This window comes from Vulpes vulpes, chromosome 5, assembly GCF_048418805.1.
Source record: "Vulpes vulpes isolate BD-2025 chromosome 5, VulVul3, whole genome shotgun sequence".
Taxonomy (NCBI): domain Eukaryota; kingdom Metazoa; phylum Chordata; class Mammalia; order Carnivora; family Canidae; genus Vulpes; species Vulpes vulpes.
The window spans coordinates 34,162,845-34,175,770 of NC_132784.1; the positions used below are offsets into that span (position 1 = coordinate 34,162,845).

General features: G+C 39.1%; 1 pseudogene; it reads left to right on the forward strand.

Moving 5' to 3' along the window:
• Window positions 1–8,901: 8,901 nt before the first annotated feature.
• LOC112919212 (uncharacterized) lies at window positions 8,902–9,620 on the forward strand (annotated as a pseudogene).
• The last annotated feature ends 3,306 nt before the right edge of the window (window positions 9,621–12,926 follow it).

Below are 12,926 nucleotides of genomic sequence, written 5' to 3' on the forward strand. Positions count from 1 at the left end.
GTACATTGATCTTATATCCCACCACTTTTCTGAATTGCTGTATGAGTTTTAGCAATTTTGGGGTGAACTCTTTTGGCTCTTACATATAGAGTATCATGTCACCTGCAAAAGAGTGAGAGTTTGATTTCTTCTTTGCAAATTCAGGTGCTTTTATTTCTTTTTATTGTCTGATTGCTGAGGTCAGGACGTCTAGTACTATGTTGAACAACAGTGGTGAGAGTGAACATCTCTGCTGTGTTCCTGACCTTAGCAGAAAAGCTCTCACTTTTTCCCATTGAGAATAATATTTGCTGGGGACTTTCCATATATGGCTTTTAGATATTGAGGTATTTTCCCTCTATCCCTACACTGTGACAAGTTTTAATCAAGAAAGGGTGCTGTACATCACATGCTTTTTCTGCATCTATTTAGAGAATCATATGGTCCTTGTTCTTTCTTTTATTCATGTGACCTAGCATTGATTGATTTGCAGATGTTGGACCACCCTTGGAGCCCAGGAATAAATCCCAGATGGTCGTAATGAATAACCCTTTTACTGTATTGTTGGATCCTATTAGCTATCAGTTTGGTGAGAAACTCTGCATCCATGTTCATCAGAGATATTGGTCTGTAGTTCTCCTTTTAGTGGAATCTGTGTTTTTGGCATCAAGGTAATGCTGGTGTCATAGAATGAGTTTGGAAGTTTTCCTTCCATTTATATTTTTTGAAACAGCTTCAGAGAAATAGGTATTGATTCCTCTTTACATATTTGGTAGAAAGCCATCTGGTCCTGGACTATTATTTGTTGGGAGATTTTCGATTATTGGTTCAATTTCCTTGCTGGTTATAGGTCTGTTCAGGTGTTCTATTTCTTCCTGTTTCAGTTTTGATAGTTTATATGTTTCTAGGAATGCATCCATTTCTTCCAGATTGCCTACTTTGTTGGCAACTTTGTTGCTCAAATATGTTCTTAGAATTGTTTATTTTTTTGATAGTGGTTGTGATTTCTCCTCTTTCATTCATGATTTTATTATTTGGGTCCTTTCTCTTTTCTTCTAGATAAGTCTGGCCAGGGGTTAATTGATCTTACTAGTTCTCTCAAAGAACCAGCTCCAATTTTTTAAATCTTCTCTACTGTCCTTTTGGTTTCTATTTCATTAATTTCTGCTCTAATCTTTATTATTTATCTTCTCTTGCTGGGTTTAGGCTTTATTTGCTGTTCTTTCTCCGGCTTATTTAGGTTTAAGGTTAGGTTGTATATTTGAGACTTTTATTATTTCTTGAGAAAGGCCTATATTGCTATATACTTCCTTCTTAGGACTGCCTTTGTTGCATCCCAAAGGTTTCAAACAGCTGTGTTGTCATTTTTCTTTTTTTTCTGGAATTTTTAAGTTTTTAATTTTATTTCCTTGTTGACCCATCCATTCTTTAGTAGGATGCTCTTTAACCTCCATGTATTTGAGTTCTTTCCAAATTTCCTCTTGTGATTGAGTCCCAGTTTCAAAGCATTGTCATCTGAAAATATGCAGGGATTGATCCCAATCTTTAGTAACAGTTGAGACCTGCTTTGTGACCCAGTATGTGATCTATTCTGGAGAATGATCCACATGTCCTCGAGAAGAATGTATTCTGTTGCCTTAGGATGGAATGCTCTGAATACATCTGTGAAGTCCATCTGGTCCAGTTTGTCATTCAAAGCCCTTTTTTTCCTGTTGATCTTCTGCTCAGAGTATATCTCCATTGCTGTGTGTGTGTTAAATCCCTCTACTATTATTGTATTATCAGTGATTTTCTTTAATTTTGTGATTATTTGGTTACTATATCTATATCTGGCTGCTCCCAAGTTAGTGGCATAAATATTTACAATTGTTAGATCTTCTTGTTGGATGAACCCTTTAATTGTGATATAGTGTCCTTTCTCATCTTTTATTATAGTCTTTGGTTTAAAATCTATTTTGTGGGCAGCCCCGGTGGCCCAGCAGTTTAATGCTGCCTTCAGCCCAGGGTGTGATCCTGGAGACCGGGGATTGCATCCCACGTCGGGCTCCCTGGGTGGATCCTGCTTCTCCCTCTGCCTGTGTCTCTGCCTCCCTCTCTCTCTTTGTGCCGCTCATGAATAAATAAAATAAAATCTTTTTAAAAAAATAAAGTAAAATCTATTTTTTCTGATAGAAGGATGGCTACTCCAACTTTTTTTTAAAGATTTATTTATTTATTTATTTATTTATTTATTTATGATAGACATAGAGAGAGAGAGAGAGAGAGAGAGAGAGAGAGAGAGAGAGAGAGAGAGAGAGGCAGAGACACAGGAGGAGGGAGAAGCAGGCTTCATGCCAGGAGCCTGATATGGGACTTGATCCTGGGACTCCAGGATCGCGCCCTGGGCCAAAGGCAGGCGCTAAACCGCTGAGCCACCCAGGGATCCCCCTCCAACTTTTTTTTATGTCCACTAACATGATAAATGGTTTTCCACCCCCTCACTTTCAATCTGTAGGTTTTAGGGTCTAAAATGAATATTTTGCTGATAGCGTATTGGTGGGTCTTGCCTTTTTATCCAGTCTGATACTCTGTCTTTTGATTGGGGCATTTAGCCCATTTACATTCAGAGTAATTATTGAAAGTTATGAACTTTGTGCCATTGAATTAGCTATAAAGTCACTGTTTCTGTATATTGTCTCTGTTCCTTTCTGGTTTATGTTACTTTGGGGCTCTCTCTTCACTTGAAGGATCCCCTTTAATATTTCTGGTAGGGCTGATTTGGTGATCACAAATTCTTGTCCTACAAGTTTTTATATCTCCTATTTTGAATGACATCCTAGTTGGATAAAGTGTTGTTGGCTGAATATTTTTTCTCATTCAGCACCCTAAATATATCATGCCAGTACTTTCTGGCTTGCCAAGTCTCTGTAAATAGGTCTGTTGCCAGTCTAATGTTTCCACTCCCATAGGTTACAGATATCTTGTCCTGAATTACTTTCAGTATTTTCTCTTTGTATCTGAGATTTGCAAGTTTCACTATTATGTCAAGGTGTTGGCCTCCTTTTATTGATTTTGAGAGGGGTTCTCCATGCCTCCTTGACCTGGATGCCTGTTTCCTTCCCCAGATTAAGGAAGTTCTCTGCTATGATTTGCTCCAATATACCTTCTGCCCCCCTTCCTCCTCTTCTGGGATCCCAATTATTCTAATATTGCTTCATTTTATGGTATCACTTATTTCTCAGATTCTCCCCCTTGTGACCCAGTAGTTATCTTTTTCTCAGCATCTTTATTCTCCATCCTTTTGTTTTCTCTATCACCAATTCTCTCTTCTGCCTCATTTATCCTATCATTTAGAGCCTCCATTTTTTACTGCATCTCATTAATAGTCTTTTTAATTTCCACTTGGTTAGATTTTAGTTCTTTTATTTCTCCAGACAAGGATTCCCTACTGTTTTATATGTTTTTCTTTCAAGTCCAACTAGGATTTTCATACTCATTAGTCTGAACTCTAGTTCTGATACCTTACTTATGTCAATACTAGTTAGGTCCCTAGCAGTCAGTACTGCTTCTTGTTCCCTCTTTTGAGGTGAGTTTTTCTGTCTTTTCATTCTGTCCAGAGAATAATTGATGAACGAGGGAACAAAATACTAAAATGACCTCAATGACGCCAAAGAAATATATACCAGACAAATCAGAAGAGAATATAATCAGCCAGATGAACAGAATGAGTAATACACTGTATCCTGTGTGTATTTTGGTCTGTTTGTTAGAAAACTAGGTCCCAAAATTGTAATGAAAGAAAAAAAAATATATATATATAAAATTAGATACAATGAAAGAATAGAATGTAACTTCAAAAATGAAAATTAAAAGATAAAAAAAAAGAGAAGGAACATAGGTGAACAGAACAGAGCTCAGGGGCAGCCCCGGTGGCTCAGTGGTTTAGCGCCGCCTTTGGCCCAGGGCGTGATCCTGGAGTCCTAGGATCAAGTCCCACATCCGGGCTCCTTGCATGGAGCCTGCTTCTCCCTCTGCCTGTGTCTCTGCCATTCTCTCTCTCTCTGTGTCTCTCATGAATAAATGAATAAAATCTTAAAAAAAAATAAAAAGAACAGAGCTTAGTATCTCTGAGTGTATTTTGGTTGGTTTGTTAGAAGAAACTACATCCCAAAATTGTAAAGAAAGAAAAAAATATGTATACAAAAATAAAATTAAATACATTGACAGCATAGAATAGAGCTATAAAGATGGAAAATAAAACAGACTTTAACAAAACAGAAAAAAGAAGAAAAAATGCAAACATGATCTGACAGGTGAAGAGAACAGAGCCATCCATTAGATTCTGGGTGTATTTTGGTCTGTTAGAAGAAACTGCAAAAATTTAAAGAAAGAAAAACATAAATATATATAAATTTTAAAAATAAAATTAAATATAATGAATGGATAGCATGAAACCATAAAAATGAAAATTAAAACAGATTTTTTAAAAAAGAATTGATAAAATAAGAAATTGGTTGAGGGATCCCTGGGTGGCGCAGCGGTTTGATGCCTGCCTTTGGCCCAGGGCGCGATCCTGGAGAACCGGGATCGAATCCCACATCGGGCTCCCGGTGAATGGAGCCTGCTTCTCCCTCTGCCTATGTCTCTGCCTCTCTCTCTCTCTCTCTCTCTCTCTCTGTGACTATCATAAATAAATAAAAATTAAAAAAAATTAAAAAAAAAAGAAATTGGTTGAAAAAGGAAAGAGAAAAAAATTAAAATTAAGACTAAAGAATAGTAGGGGAAAATAACATAAATTATATATGCTATATTCCCCTAGTGCAGTTCTCATTGATCGGGAAACTTGATCCTGGCTGGATGTTATTGCTGATCTTCTGAGGAGGGGCCTGTCCTGTGGATTCTCAAGTGTCTTTGCCCCGAGCAGAATTGCACCGCCCTTGCCAGGGGCCAGCCTATGTAATCTGTTCCAGACTGCTCTACATGGCTTTTGTTTCCTGAAGCTTTTCCATGCTGCTTTAGAGGATGAGAATGAAAACGGAGGCCTCCCAATCTCCAGCCCTGGAGCCGAAAGCTCGGGGTCCCTCTCCTCGGTGCACCCTCAGGGAAAAGCAGTCCATCCCTCCATCTCCCTGGTCTCCCGTGGCACTCTGTGCTCACGCAGCCTGTGACCGACTGTTCCTATCTCAGGTGCTCCACCCTGTTTGGAGCCTCCAAACCCTGTAGACTTCTGTAGGGGAGGAAGGGGGATCTTGCTGGTTCTGCTGCTTGCAGGTCCCCTGCTCAGAGAGCAGTGGTGCGGACTGTGCCACAATTTAGGTTCATGGCAACCCTGAGATGAGAAACCATTCCTGGGCTCACTGATTGCAGCCAGTTTTTCTGCTCCAGTGCCCAGGAACTCTGCTGCACTCAGGCACCCCTGGTATTCTGGTGACCCCGAGGATCCTGAGACCACAGTTCCACCTAGGAATCTGTCCCTGCTTCGCCACCTGAGCACTTTTCAGGCCCTTCTTTGGAGCTTGGGCTAGAGCAGACTTCTAAAAGTTCTGATTGCTCCACTGCTGTATCACTTTCCTGCAGCCAGCTTATGGAGGCTCCCTCCCCAACAGTTTATCTTCCATTATACCCTCACAGGTTCACTTCTCCACACTTTCTCCCTTGCAGAGAGTGGTCAGTTTTCTATTTATAGAGTTGCAGCTATTCTTTTATTAGATCTTCAGTTGAGTTTGCAGGTGTTCAGAATGATTTAATAGCTACCTAGCTAAATACCTGGGACCAGATGAAACTAAGGTCTCCACTCCTCTGCCATCTTGGACTCTCCCGGAGGGTAAATAATTTATCCAAAATCACAGAGCTTATCAATGCTAGAGCTGGGATTTGAACCAGGCTCAAGTCCTCCCAAGCTGTTGCTCTTAACCAAATGCTATGCTTCTGCCATTAAAGCAAACAGCCCCAAATAAATAAAGCATAAGGATCAGTTACTCTCAATATTTTGTAAACCAGCTGTGTGTTGACTTTGTATCCTGCAACTTTGCTGAATTCATTTATGAGTTCTAACACTTTTTTTCTTCATGGAATCTTTAGGGTTTTTTTTTTTTTTACATATAAGATCATGTCATCTGCAAACACATAACTTTACCTCTTCTTTTTTGATGCAGATACTCTGGATTTTTTTTCTTGCCTAATTGCTCAGGCTAGTACTTTCAGTACTATGTTGAATAGAAGTGGCAAGAGTGGACAGCCTTGATTTGTTCCTGATCTTACATAAAAGCTTTCAGTCTTTCACCATTGAATGTGATGTTCACTGTGGGCTTCTGTATCTGGCCTCTATGATGTTGAGGTAGTTTCCCTCTATTCCAAGTTTTTTTCAGTGTTTTTATCATAAAAGGGTATTGAATTTTATCAAATGCTTTTATTGCATCAATTGAGAAAATTATTTTATTCTTCATTCTTAATTAATGTGATATATTACATTAATTGGGTTTTAATTGTTGAACTACAGTTTCATCCCAGTTAAAAAAAATCCTACATGGTCATGGCGTATAATCCTTTTAATATGTTGTTGAATTTGATAGCTAGCATTTTGTTAAGAAGTTTTGCATCAGTGTTCATAAGGGATATTGGTCTGTAGTTTCATTTCTTGTAGTGTCTTTGTCTGGCTTCATTATGAAGTTAATGCTGACTTTTTAGAATGTGTTAGGAAATATTCCTTACATTTTCATTTTTTGAAAAGTTTGAGAAATATTGTTGTTAATTTTACTTTAAATGTTTGGGAGACATTACTTTGTGGGGAGATTTTTATTACTGATTCAACCTTCTTACTAATTATAAATCTATTCAAGTTTTCTATTTCTTTGTGATTTTGCCTTGGTAGGTTTGTATCTCTGGAAATTTGTTCATTTCACCTAGGTTATCCCATTTGTTGCAATAGAGTTGTTCATAGAATTCTCCTATAGACTTTCTTATTTCTGTTGAATCAATAATATTCCCATTTTCTTTTTTTTTATTTTTTAAAGATTGTATTTACTTACTTGAGAGAGAACATGAGTGGAGAGTAGGGGCAGAGGGAGAGGGGGAGGGAGAAGCAGAGTCTCCAGACTCTTGAGCAGGGAGCCTGATCCCAGGACCCTGGGATCATGTCCTGAGCCAAGAGCAGACACTTAACAGCTGAGCCATGCAGTCTCATTCTCCATTTTCTTTTCTAATTTTAGTTATTATTCTATTTTTCATAGTCCACCTAGCAAAAGGTTTGTCAATTTCAAAGAACTCTTAGTTTCATCAATTTTCTTTATTGTTTCTCTATCTCTACTCTAATTTTTATTATTTTCTTCCTTCTGCTATCTTTGGGTTTAGATGTTCTTCTCTTTCTAGTTCTGTAAGTTGTAAAGTTCGGTTGTTGATTTGAGATTTTCCTGATTTTAAAGGTTTTATTTATTTATTTGAAAGAAAGCAATGCATGCCTGAACAGGGGGAGAAGTGAGGTGTGGGGAGGGAGAGGGAGAGAATCCCAAGCAGACTCCAATGGGGCTCAATCTCACAACCCCAAGATCATGACCCAAGGTAAAAGAGTCAGATGCTCAACTGACTGAGCCACCCAGGTGCCCTGAGATCTTTCCTGTTTTTCTTTATTTTTAAATTTATTTTAAAGATGTATTTATTTATTTGAGAAAGAGAAATAGAGACTGTGTGCATGAGCAGGGTGGAGGGGCAGAGGGAGAGGGAGAGAATCTCAGGCAGATGCCCTTCCAAGCACGAGCCCCATACTGGGCTTGATACCATGACCCTGAGATCAAGGCCTGAGCTAAAATCAAGAGTTGGAGGTCTAGCTGATTAAGCCACTCAGGCATCCCTGCATTTAACATAAGAGCTTATACCTATAAATTTCCCACTTAGCACTACTTTTGCTGAGTCCTGAAAGTCTTGGTATACTGTGTTTTCATTTTTATTCATCTCTAAGTATTTTACAGTTTCTCTCATGATTTATTCTTTGATCCATTGGTTGTTTAATTGTGTATAGTTTAATTTCCATAAGTGTCTGAATCTTCAAGTTTTATGTCTGTTACTGATTTTTTTAAAAAGATTTATTTATTTATTTATTTATTTATTTATTTATTTATTTATTTATGAGACAGAACACCTGTGAACAGGGGGAGGTGCAGAGGGAGAGAAAATGTCAAACAGACTCTCCATTGATCACAGAGCCTGACACAGGGCTTGATCCCATGACCCATAAGATCATGACCTGAGCTGAAATCAAGAGTTGGACAGTTAACTGACTGAGCCACCCAGGTGCCCGTTACTGATATTTGACCTCATCCCATTGTGTTTAGAAAAGACATTTCATCAGATACCTATATATTTTAATCTACTGAAACTTAATTTGTGGCCTAATATATGATCTGCCCTGGAATGTCTCATGTGAACTTGAGAAAGAATGTACATGTATATGTGTTTGATCTGGTTGGTTTAATGTATTAAGCCCTCTATTTCCTCACCTATCTTCTGTCTGGTTTTCTATTCATTATTGAGAATAAGATATTGAAGTCTCCAACTATTGTTTTAAAACTGTGTATCTGACAATTCTACTCTATTTTTGATTCACACATTTTGATGGCCTCATATTAGGTACATAACTGTTTAAATTGTTTTATTTTCTTGTTCTATTAAATATTTTATTAATATATGTCTTTTTTTATCTCTTGTAAAATTTTGATTTAACATCTATTTTGCCTGATATTAGTACAGCCTCTCCTGTTCTCTTTTGGTTGCTATTTACATGCAAACTTTTTTTTTTTTTTATCTTTTCACTATTAATCTATCTGTGTCTTTGAATCTAAAGTGAATCCATTGTAGTCTGCTCACTGGCCCTATTGTCCTCACTCTGCACTGTCCACTCCTGTTGCCTGCATGGAACCAGCTCCTGCCACTGCCCTAGTGGCGGGTGAGGGGGCTTCAGTGAGCCTGAAGAGGCAGAGGCCTGCCCTGTGCCTGCAGGTTTTTGTGTCTGTCCCCAGCATTCAGCAAGGCTAGAAGAGGAGAAAGAACCTGTCCAGAATCCATGCAGAACAAGAAAAGAAGGAGAAATATCGACATGGAAAAACTCTACAGTGAAAATAAAGGAATAGTAGAAATCGATGGAAAGCCAGAAGATGAAGCAGAACCTGAAGATGAAGGAAAATTGGGTAAGGAGGAAAAGCTGGAAGTGGAAGGGAAGCCAGAGCATGAGGGAGAGCTTCAGAATGAGAGAGAGCCAGATGGTGGAAGACAAACCAGAAGGTGAGAGGAAGCAAGAAAAGCAGGGTAAGTCTGGCAATGAGAGAAAAACCACATAGTGAGAGGAAGCCAAAATCCCTGGCAGAGGCTATGAGGGAGCCTTGGGCTGCCAAAAAGCACTAATCTGAAGATTATGTGCCCAGAACAGCAAAAGGAGAAATGGGAGGATAGGTGATTCCCCCAAGGACCATCAGGAAGACTTACAGGAAAAGTAAGTAGATGATGAGAGAATGTGGAGATATGTCAAGGACCCAGCAAGAGCTAAGGAAAAAACAGAAAATGGGCTTTTTCCATTGGACACAAAGAGACGATCCATTCACCCCAAGGGTGTCAGAAGACTGAGGGGCAGAGGTCAGGGCCAAAGGAGCCTAAATAATATCCCATATCTTTAATGCCTTTGGCCTTTGATTCCAATTTCCCTGATGAGGATATTGGTGACCATGCTGCCCTGGCAGGCATTTTCCAGGCTAAGAGCTTTAACGTTAAGCTGACACTTTGCTGTAGGTGTCGCTCTTGTTGCCAGCAGCCTTTTGATCCAACCAAAGTGTCTGGTCTGTCAATAGGGGCCTCCTACTGCATGCATGGAGGAGATGTTCATGGTACATCGTAAAATGACAGTAAAGGAAACACAGTTTCAGAACCGCATACACACAAGACAAAGTGAGTCTATTGTACGCAGAATAGAGTTGGATCACGTTTTTATACATCCTGCCTACCTCTGTCTTTTGACTGGAGAGTTTAATATCTTTACATTTCAAGTAATTATTGATAAGGAGGAACTTACAGCTGTCATTTTTCTATTTGATAAAACATTTTGCCATTTGCCTTATATTATTACTATTCTTTTATCTTTGATTTTTTTGTAGTGAAGTGTTTAAATTCTTCTTTCATTTCCTTTTGTATATATTCTGTAGCTATTTTTCTCTATGGTTACCATGGGGATTACATTTAGCATCCTAAAGTTATAACACTCTGATTTGAATTTATAACAGCTTAACTTCAGTAATTACATATAAAAACTCTGCTCCTCTACAGCTCTGTCTTCGCCCATTTTTTTTTTTAAGAAAGATTTATTTATTCATGAGAGACAAAGAGAGAGAGGCAGATACATAAGCAGAGGAAGAAGCAGGCTCCATGAGGGAGCCCGATGTGGGACTTAGTCCCAGGACCCCGGGATCGCTCCCTGAGCCAAAGGCAGATGCTCAACCACGGAGCTGCCCAGGTGCCCCACCCTTTTGATAATTGATGTCACTAAATAACATCTTTATACATTGTATGCCCCCAAATATAAGCTAATAATTCTTTAAATGCATTAGTGTTTTAAATTGTCTACAAACAAAATTTGGAGTTACAAACCAAAGTTACAATAATAGTAGCTTGCACATTTTTAGTTTTTTTTTTAATGTATTATTTTTTAAAAATCGTATTCAAAAGAAAAGTAGAATTACAAGCCATTGTTACAATAATACTAGCTTTCATAGTTACTCATGTATTTACCATTATTGAGATCTTTATGTTTTCATATGGCTTTAAGGTTACAGTCTTCATTGTATCTTGCAGGACACACTCAAGCATTTCTTGTAGGGCAAGATTAGTGGTCATATACATCCTCAACTCCTGTTTATCTGGGAATGTCTTAATTTCTCCCTTACATTTGAAGGACAGTTTTATCAGATTTAGGACAGGACTCTTAATTGACAGGTTTTTTTTTTCTTTTAGCAACTTGAATATATCAGCCCACTGCTTTCTGGCTTCCTAAGTTTCTGATGAGAAATCTGCCAAAAATCTTATTAAGAACATTCATATATATTAATTCTCTCCTTTCTTACTGCTTTCAAGATTCTCTTATTGTCTTTTGAAAGATTTATTATATTGATTCTCAGTGTCAATCTTTATGAGTTCATACAACTCAAAGTTCACAGAGTTTCTTAGATGTTTATAAACATGTCTTACATTACATTTGGGAAGCTTTCAGCCATTATTTCTTTAAATATCCTCTCTACTCGTTTCTCTCTCCTCTGCCTGGGACTCCCACAACATGTATGTTGGTCCATTGGGCGATGTCCAATGAGTCTCTCAGGTTCTATTCACACTGCTTTGATCTTTTTTTCTTTCAGGTCCTCAAATTTAGTAATCTCCATTGTCCTATATTCAAGTTCAGATTCTTTCTTTTGCCTGCTGAAATCTGTCTAGAACTCTCTCTAGACAATTTTTCATTTCAGTCATTGAATTTGCAGCTCCAGAATTTATTTTCAGTTTCTTTTTAGGTTTTTCTGTCTCTTCATCAATATTTTGTTCACACATTTTCTAGACTGTATCCATATCTTCCTTTAGTTCTTTGAGCATCTTTTAGATAGCGTTGTCTGGTATACCTTCCACCAGGTCTAGTATACACAACACTGGTTTTGTTGTTGTTGTTGTTTGTTTGTTTGTTTTTAAGTAGGCCCGAGGCCAGCATAGAGTGCAATGCAGAGCTTCAACTTATGACCCGGAGATCAAGACCTGAGCTGAGATCAAGAGTTGGAAGCTTCACCAACTGAGACAACCAGGTGCCCTGCCATAGTTTGATTTATTTTAGTTTCCTGTTTCCTTGTGCACCTTTTGATTTTTTTTTTTTTTTTTTTTTGGTTGTTATTCAACACGGAACACTGACTCTAACAATGTGGTATTCTGGAGGGCAGATTCTCCCCTTCCCCCCAGGATTTGCTGAGTTTTATTGCTGTTTTTCTTTATTTTTGGTTCTTGAGGGTTTTCTCTGTGGCAAGGATCAACCTGAGGTGTAAATTTAAGGGTTTCTCAGGTCTTTTCTGAGCCTTTCATTGGGCAGGTATGGTCACTTTCTAATATTCCCCCTATGTATACTTGCTTTTTAAAAATTATTTTATAAAGTCCATTTTCTTAACATATCTTAGTTTAAGGGGTAGAATTTATATATTCATCCGTTGCATATAATACTTAGTACTCATTATATTAAGTGCCCTCTTTAATGCCCATCACCCAATTACCCCTTCCCCCCATGCACGACCCTCCATCAACTTTCATCTTTTTTTAAAAAAGAGAACAGGCTGTCAGCTGTCTTCCTATTTACAAGTTTGGTGTCGTTCTTTGCGTAACAGGCCCTCTAATAAGTTACCTGCCAGTGTTGCCCCTAAGGCGGGAAGGCCGGGCTGATTCCTTCACGCAGGTGCCGCGTGTGTTAAGCCAGGTGGGGCCCTCATTGTCTGTCGGCAGACCTAGGGCTCCACCTGTCGTCACGGATGAAGCGAGGACGTTAACCACTTTGGGCATTGCACGAGGACTCAGGGACTGCACTTCCAAATAGCCTTTACCCTCTAGAGGCCTCAAAGTTCTTCCCTGTGCTCTTCTCCGAGGCCGGGACGCTAAACGCACGGAGGAATCTGCTCAGCTTTGCTGCGCAGCCCACTGAGGAGGGGGCATTCCACGGTCCTTGGGGTCCTACAAATGATGTCGCAACCAGTTCGGGGCAGACGGGGCGACGCCGGGAAAGAAGGGAAGGCCCCGGAGCCAGGCTCCTACCCAATCCACGGAAACAGAGGTAGGACACGGAGGAAAAAGCGGGAACATGAACCTGGCTGCCTAGCTCCAAGCTGTTAGGGAGCAGCCCCCTTGAACAGCTACTGGGCTCACGGAAACCCCAGATGTAGGAAAATACTACGGAGGAGACGTTGACCAGAGAA